The sequence below is a fragment of the Thermobia domestica genome, chromosome 8 (genome assembly GCF_964235325.1).
Source record: "Thermobia domestica chromosome 8, izTheDome1.hap1.1, whole genome shotgun sequence".
Taxonomy (NCBI): domain Eukaryota; kingdom Metazoa; phylum Arthropoda; class Insecta; order Zygentoma; family Lepismatidae; genus Thermobia; species Thermobia domestica.
This window is the reverse complement of record NC_137461.1, coordinates 22,821,062-22,829,579: the sequence shown is the minus strand read 5'-3', so window position 1 is coordinate 22,829,579 and position 8,518 is coordinate 22,821,062. Positions and strand designations below refer to the sequence as shown.

Here is an 8,518-nt window from a genome sequence, read left to right as displayed (position 1 = left end):
TTAATCAAAAATTAAGGTAAGCCTTAGGAGACCACCAATTGAAATACAATTTTTAGAAAGAGAAATTAATAAAGCCCAGGTAATAATATAAGTTGAGTAGCGGTTTTTTAGGTTCTCCCATGTCTCTAAATAACAATGTCCATCGAAACTAATTGAAAGAGAAGCGTCCATGTATGTGTCCACTTGAGCCGTAATTCCTCAAAAAAGTGAGCAATAATCTGTGTAAATTTTAAAACTATTTATATGATTTTATTTTTTTAAAATATTATTTTTTACTTTAATAAATTCCAAAAGCTTAACTACGTTAAAGTTATTTTGTACAATATTTATGTCTTTGGAATTTTTATTCACTCTTACAAAAATAATTTTATTTTTTTAAACTGAGTACTTACTAAAAAAAAAAGTTTGGATTCACATACATACATAATATTTTTTTTTAATATTCCAACTAAATAAAAAAAAATTGTAATTTGCTAATTAAATATCACAATATGCTTCTTTCAATATTTGTTGTAAGTTTATGTTTCTATGTTGTGCTTACATTAAAGTGTGTCCAGAAACGTGCCGATGTTGATTTGCTACCCACAAGCATAAAGCTGTGCAGTCAGAACTAAATTGGATTATTAGAAGCTCAGACTTTAATAATAATAATAATAATAATAATAATAATAATAATAATAATAATAATAATAATAATAATAATAATAATAATAATAATAATAATATTCAAACGAAAACAAATGTGGTTGCCTCGCCTTCTCAAAATTTTTCTTGTCTCTCTTTTTGCTCCGTACTATTAAGAGCCTAGCGCCGCCACTGAGCACTAACATAATCCATTAAACCTATATACCTAGCCCTAGATTTTAATCTCTCTTTCGAAGTATTAATTCGCTGATCTAAGCGTTTGTACTTCAATTTCTGCACTTTTGGCCGGTTCCCTAGCTCCAACAACAACATTAAACTTTCAATCTCCTGCTGTACTTGCATCAATAACTCCAACAGGGGCGGATCCAGGGGGGGCGATCGGGGCGATCGCCCCCCCCAGAAGAGGAAACTTTCTTATTTTATATATATAAATAAAACCCATCCCAAAGTTTGGAGCCCTTAAAAGTAGCAGTATGACAACCCACCGCCCCCCCCAGAAGTCGGTCCTGGATCCGCCCCTGAACTCCAACAATGTAAATATATTGAGATGGTCATGTGACACTTTTCTATTCAGTTTTGAATGCCATCCCTCAACACTATTAGTCGTACTTGTCTTGCTCCTTCAACTAATTAGGATGATTTTTGGTAAAAGTGAAAGTACGTACAGCTACTTCCCTCCTTTGTTGTTCGTATTGAAGTTCTCAAAATCGAGACTAATGATGTATTTTTGTTAATATTAAATTATATTGCTAAATAAATAAATTCAAAATAAAAATAACATTCTCAAGATAAATCCCAAACTCAAAAATATCCCTTCGTCTTAACAGTAGGCGAAACAGGAATAGGCAAAACAGTAATTCCTGTTTCGCCTACAATCTTGATAACGTAGAAATCTTGATACATATTGCTAATATGTTAGTAGGCGAAACAGGAAGACACCGTGTGTGTGTGTGTGTGTGTGTCCATCAGTTTGGGAGGCAGATCCCGGCGAAATTAAAATACCGCTAATTTTACAGTAATTATGTGATATCTTCAAATAGATAAAAGATAATTGAAATATGGAACAAGAGACAATATTATTTTGCGTGAGGTACCGTTATCACAAGTCACCTAGTGGCTTTCCGTTTTCAGCTGTTTAGAAACGCGAAAATAAATGCCGATTTTCAAAATGGCTCGAAATCGAAAGCAGATAAGTGAGTCGTGATAACGGTTTCTCATGTAAAATAATATTGTCTAGGGCGCTCTTGTTCCACATTTCGATTATGGTTTATCTATTTGAAGATATCACATAATTTCTGTAAAATTAGCGGTAATTTAATTTCGCCGGGATGAAGACTCTTAAGAGCCTGACGTACTGTAAAATAATACAAAATAATACAATTTTTCTTTTGCTTGTTTTTCATAAATGAAAGGAGATAAATGAAATGCAACTTACCACAATCATAGATAATGTTATTCTACAACAGAAAAATATGAATCTGGAGAATAATCAGTGTTGCCAAAATAACATTTCACCCAAAATTTAAGTTACGACAGCGACTAAAGGAACGAACTCAACTGCATTTGATCACGCATCATGTTATCTTGGTATCCTTAACTACATTTAAATAATAGTTGTATTTAGTTTGTAATAAACAAAATAGTTTTAACATACAGTTAAAATTAAATAATAATGTTATTTAAATAATAGTTGTAATTAGTTTGTAATAAACAGAATAATTTTAACATACAGTTAATAAAATTAAATAATAATAACGTTATTTTAAAAAGTAATCTGTCGAGTTACAAAGTTTGAGGGGGGGTCCGGGCGTGGGAGACCCCAAATGGGTGCGCCCCTTCTCCTACGTGACATGTTTGCAAGGTCATATAGGTTGAATGCCAAGAAATATACTGTAATTCCTAAATTCAGAAGCTCTTCTATGAAAAAGAAAATACGAATTCAACACTATATTAGCCACCTAATGTAATGCGGAATACTAAAACAGAAACCCCTAAGATAGGTGGGAAACGTTCTGTACAGTAGCAAATCAGCACGTATACATAGGCTACACAGAAGTTTGGTTAAAATTCCTCTGGGTAAATTATATTTGGGTAAGTCCAAAACGAGACGATACAGAAAAACGTAATATAAAATTCAATCTTACAGAAATAAGGAATAATGATCTTAATTTAATTGATTTGGTACAGGATACGATTCTCTGACTGGTCACGGACGCCACATCACATCAGATAATCGACCATAGTAGCCATTGGTCACGCATGCCACTGATAATAGACGCCAAGGGTCACTACAGAACCACAGTTATCAGAGAAATCGGTCATACAAGCTGCATTGTAGCCTTTCCATATGTCATAGCAGCCATAGCACACAGAAAATTCCAGTTGGTCATACAATAATCAGCTACTAGCTCTAGTTATTAGTGTTGATGGTTATGACCGGCGGCGTCTGTGACATATGGTTGCTCTGACCACCTGCTTGTCTGTCTGACCAATTTTGAACTTTATGCCCATATGCTTATTGTGCTGCCAAAATGTCTTGAGCCGTGGCAAAACTAAAGCTCACACCCTCACACACCCACGCGTTCAGCAATAAGGGTTCAGCTGTTGCTAAGCGAGAGAAAGTGACTGGAATTCCTTCAGCCGATACCAGTGCTTGCGTCGGGAGACTAGGGATCAAGTCAAAGTGATATATTTATAGTACGACATGTGACGCCTATGACTGAAAGTAAATATGACTTGTATGACTGACTTCCATGAAAAATATAAGGGCCTCGGTGGTTCAGTGGGAGAGTGTTTATCTTTGGTACATAGAGGTCCTTGGTTCGATCCCAGCGAGCTTTGTGATGAACAAACACCATGTGTGTTGGTTTTCTCGGAGTTCTCCTGTTTCCTCCACTTTCTTCATTCCACCATTTCATTCATTTCTCGTCTTCATTGTCTCCTTTAGCCTCGCTGTAAAACTTAAAAATTTCTTTCCTTTATGAAAAATATGGTGGCAATGACTTTAGGATCTATGCCCGATTTTGTGTATGTAGCGCCTAAGATCTGCTTACTCTCTTACGAGAGCTATTGCTTCTGTTGCGATGAACCTTTGGATTCTCGTAAGCTGTAAAGAATTACAATTAATTTTTACTAGGCTTTTGAGAAACGAAAAAAAAAACAAAATAAGAAGAAAAAGAAGTAACGAAAGGAAAAGTTAAGTAAATAAGACATAATAAATGTGCATTAAGATAACATCAAAATAAATAAGGAAAAACAATTCCAGGAAAACGGAGAAAAACTAATAAAAATTATTGAGATTGTTTTTTTTTTTTTTTTTTTTTTTAATGACAAGTTATAACATTAATAACAAACATTAGTCGATCTTATGAATATATGTATTATGCGTGTTGGATTCAAGTGCAATTTTCTTAAAGAGCAAAATAAATGAAAAAGAATTTAAAAAAAAGTACTGTTTATAACATCCGTGTTTATGCGCATGCGTAGTATCCCGGCCTCCGCTGTACTGAGCATCGTCTGAACCGGTTGCACGAGATCTGCCGGCCACAAACTTGTCAGTTAGGTTCTGTGTTGTTCACGGGAGGGGTTGCACTAGAAACCAAAGGTAAGTCAATTATCATTTCATATATATATTATTTTTTACAGAAATATTTCGCGTTTTATTTCTGTTATAAGAAAAAATTCAAGATCGTGTCTTTTGTGATTTATTGTTTTCTTTTTTCGTAATGTTTGTGTCTCTTGTTCACTCGCTGTTTTAATAATAATAATAAAAAAAATGCATATAAAATATTTGCATCTGTCAGCATCTTACTCAAGGCGGAACGGCGCAACCTCCACTTTCCTCCTACACAATCTGATTTATTTTACAAATACATTACTGAAGTTAGCGTCTTTTTTTCAGCATCGAGGCTACATCAAACGGAGACTTATAGTCTGAAAAGGAATCCGTACCACCGTAATACGTTCACTTTTAAATAATGCTTTCTTACCGGGTATCGTACTCGGAACCACATGCACCAAAGACGTCGGACGCACGCGCTAACAACTCGACTAGTGATTCTCAATCTTTTGTGACTGACGACACACTTTACTGAATCTGAAGGACATCACGACACAGTTGTTTAATATTTTTATTATAAATAATAATAATAATAAAATAATAATAATAATAATAATAATATATTAGAATTTAGGAGTTTAGAATTTTAGATTTCTGGGCTTTCGGCATCTATAGCCATGTTAACCCGTCACGTATGAAGGATAACGTCCCTCGGCGATCACACTATCCGAGGAAAGGGAAGCGGCCTGCGATCTCTATGTTAGGTACTATCCCGGCATTTGCCTAGTGTGAATGAGGAAAACTAAGTAAAACCTCATTCAGGATTGCTACCCTGAAAAAGCTATTTACATTTTTTTTGACCAAATGGCCCCATCGGGAATCGAACTCGGGAACGCTCACACCGAAGGCGAGAGCGTTAGCGATTGCGTTACGCTGGGCAACTTAATAATATCTATCATAATAGTGAAACCAATTAGTTTTTATAATGACTCTATACAGTGGCATATTTAGGGGGAGCTTCCGGGCTTAAGCCCCCTGAAATCTTACTTACTATAGTAAAGTATATGAAATATCTTCAAGAATTTTCACATTTTCAGGCAAAGCCCCCTTCCCCGAAAGTTAGAAAAGCCCTCCCCGAAAAAATCGTAAATACGCCACTGACTCTATATAACACTGAGCATTATTGCTGTCGCTGGAGGTGTTGTATGATACAGTCTGTCTCGATTTTAACTAATTATTATGAAATTCTTGATAATTTCTCAATTCTAAAATTTAGGGGACTGAGTGACACACAAGTGTATTGCGACACATCGGTTGAGAACCACTGAACTAAACCAGTGAGGAAGAGTTAATTTTAAAAAGTAATGCGAAACAAAAACAATGGCGTTAGACTACTAATACATACCTTAACTCGTTCACTTGTACAGACTTCTTATTTACGGTTACGGTATTGGTCTACCGTGCTTTTCCATAAGGCAATATTGAGTTGTTGTTGTTGTTGTTAAGAGTTTATTCTATCTTTTCGACGAATCTACAGTTAAAACTCGGATTCGAATCATTGTCCTAGTCTCCCCCATAATCGATCCTGAGTATCTCTGAACAAAGGTCAGAATCTTTTAGCTTAAAAGGGTATTAATGTAACACAGAAATCAAAGTAATTCTCAACAACTTTCTTTGTTTTGAGTGCAAAAGCAAAACTGAGACAACATGTAAGAACTTTGACGTTCTCTATTTGCGAATCATCTGAAAGATAAAACTTTTTAGGATGTGGTAAAGCGCTTGTCTGTGATACAAAGGATTTCTAGTTCGATCACGGATCATGTGATTTTGTAGTCCATGTTTCTTTAGGCGTTCTCTTGTTCCTTCCAATGTTATGATACCATCATTTTCTTCGAGTGGCCCCGTGTAGCGTAGTCGCTCTCGCCTTAGGTACGAGCGGTCTCGGGTTCGGTTACCGGTGAGGACACTCGGTCAAAAAGGAATAATATCCTGAGTGAGGTTTCTATTAGGTTTTTTTCATTCATACCTAACATACAAGTCTAAGGCCGCTTCCTTCCTTCCCCATTCCTTCCTTTCTTCCCCACTTTCTCGGATAGTGTGCTCGCCGAGGGGCGTCATCCCTCATACGTTACGGATTTACGGCTATGGATGCCGATGAATCTTTAAGTATCATGTAGTTACGGAGGCATGGTGGTTCAATGGTAGAGCGCTCACTTCTAATGCGAGGGGTCCCTGTTTCAAACCCAGATCAGGTAAGTTTGTAGTAAACAACGCTGTTTCCTTGATTTTCTTGGGTTTTCCAATTTTCTCCCACGTTTATATTCAACTAATTATTTCATAACTATTCATTAACCCCCGTCTCTTTTAGCCTATAAGATCTACTCATGAGACACTAAAGATTTCATTTAACATATATTTCTTTTCTTTTTAAGTGTAAGTAATATTTACAAATACGCACATGAATAACATGAATGGAATACAATGAAAATAAGATTTAATGCGCTGACTGCGTTACATCACACAATTCCCCAACATGTTGATCTTTATGCAGAAATTCTTGTTTCATTAAAATCAAAACTTTATCCAGTGCTATGTAAGTGTTTTAAAGAATAGTAGTTTGGACATTTATACATAGTTTCATATGGCAAGCTGTGTTAGGTTGAAAATAAAGTTAAGCAGATTTTCTTCGGAAGAGGATAAGGAAAACAGTATTTACTTTTTTTTTTTAACACGTACTTGCCAAAATTGAAAATGGTTAGGCTTTATTATTTGACCGATTTAAAATTCTGAACCAGGAAGATTTCTGCCTCTCCTTACGCCGATTGCCAAATTTCGTGTTTCATATCGTTTTATTATATCGTTTTTTAAAATTTCTTTTCTGGCGAACTATATTTTAGATTGTTACGTTCTTGGTAATATGTGATTGCCCTATTAATGTATAGTTGAAAAAATAATCCAAGCTTTGAAGCTAATCACGAATGAATTGATACAAATTTCATGCGCTCTTTACGCTTTTATATCACTATATCCTGGAATGTTATACAACCTGGCTTAAGAAATTTGTGTTGTTGGTTGTATAAAGAGAAGGGGTACAATGAGAATTCCTTACTGTAATATACTGCAAACGTTTGTGTTTCACACTGAATTCCTAACAGTAAATAGACATGGTAAGGGATGTCGCTACGTAAGTCATTTGCCTGCCTGACGCCAATAGATGTCGCCCTGCAGGATTGTAGTACATAACGAAGTCCTTGAATAACTGAATAAAAAGAATTAAATGTAAACAATTAGAGATTTTAATGAAAAAATAATTAAATGTAATTACTTAGTTATTTTAAAGAGAAAATAATTAAATGCAAACAAATGTAAATGTAAATATTTTCTCGGAGTATTCTCGCCTCCTCCCACTTTCTCATTCCATTAATTCTTCCATCATTATTCACTTGCCTTAATTGTTGTCTCCTTTAGCCTAAAGAACATAATCGTGGAACGTTAAACTGAAAATTTAATTTCATTTGCAATTTATCTTAGCCTCAGATGAGGTGCAGTTAGCTAACTTCAGGATAGCAAAATTCCCCGGGAGTATGAATGGAAGAAACAATGGTTCTTAGTGCGGAATGAGCAGCTTCGAGAATTGAACCAAAGATCTATGACAAAAGGCTCTCGCAGCCTTGCTCATATCCTTTATTTGATTGTTTATGCCCTTAACTACTTTACAGACGTAAATATGGTATTATATTTAAAAGCAAAAGTCTTTCAGGAATAAATAGCAAGTTAACATCAAAGGTACCGACTGATATGCTATAGCTATATTACCGTACTCATTTCATTTTTTTTTTTTTTTTTTCATTTCAAACCAAGTAATGAAACACTCTGTTGAATCAAGTTAACTGTTCGTACAGGAACCAAAGACACAGCATAAACATTTCTTTATTTTCGTATCCCTTTGTATTGACTCCTTTGATATTAACTTCAAGAATTCTTTTGTTGACCATTCTGTTTCCTCGTTTCAGTGTTACAATCCAACATATTTAAAAAGTTCTAGACTAAAACGATTTTGCGAGTCCAATTTATGTACACACAATAAAACACAAGACTTCAGCATCACTTTAGTCTCGCCCCTCCCCGCAGACACCGTGGAGTGGGGTCCCTTCTCCATGTTTCAATTGAAAATATAAGATGAAGCACTGGCCGATGATTGCAACTTTCAAAGAGGATTTACTGGTGCTACAATGTCTTGTAGAATTCATCACGATAGATCGGAAATAGCCACTGTACAGTGCTTAAGAAAGTCCTACCTATGTGAATCAGTTT

The 8,518-nt window shown here is 35.2% G+C and overlaps 1 protein-coding gene across 1 annotated transcript in view; it reads left to right on the top strand.

Annotated features, from left to right (window-relative positions):
• The first annotated feature begins 4,174 nt into the window (after window positions 1-4,174).
• LOC145692781 (uncharacterized) overlaps window positions 4,175-8,518 on the top strand; it is a 72,039-nt gene continuing 67,695 nt past the window's right edge. Inside the window, exon 1 of the mRNA XM_081768245.1 lies at window positions 4,175-4,249. The gene's annotated coding sequence lies outside the window, so the exon portion shown is untranslated. The remainder of the gene's footprint in view (window positions 4,250-8,518) is intronic.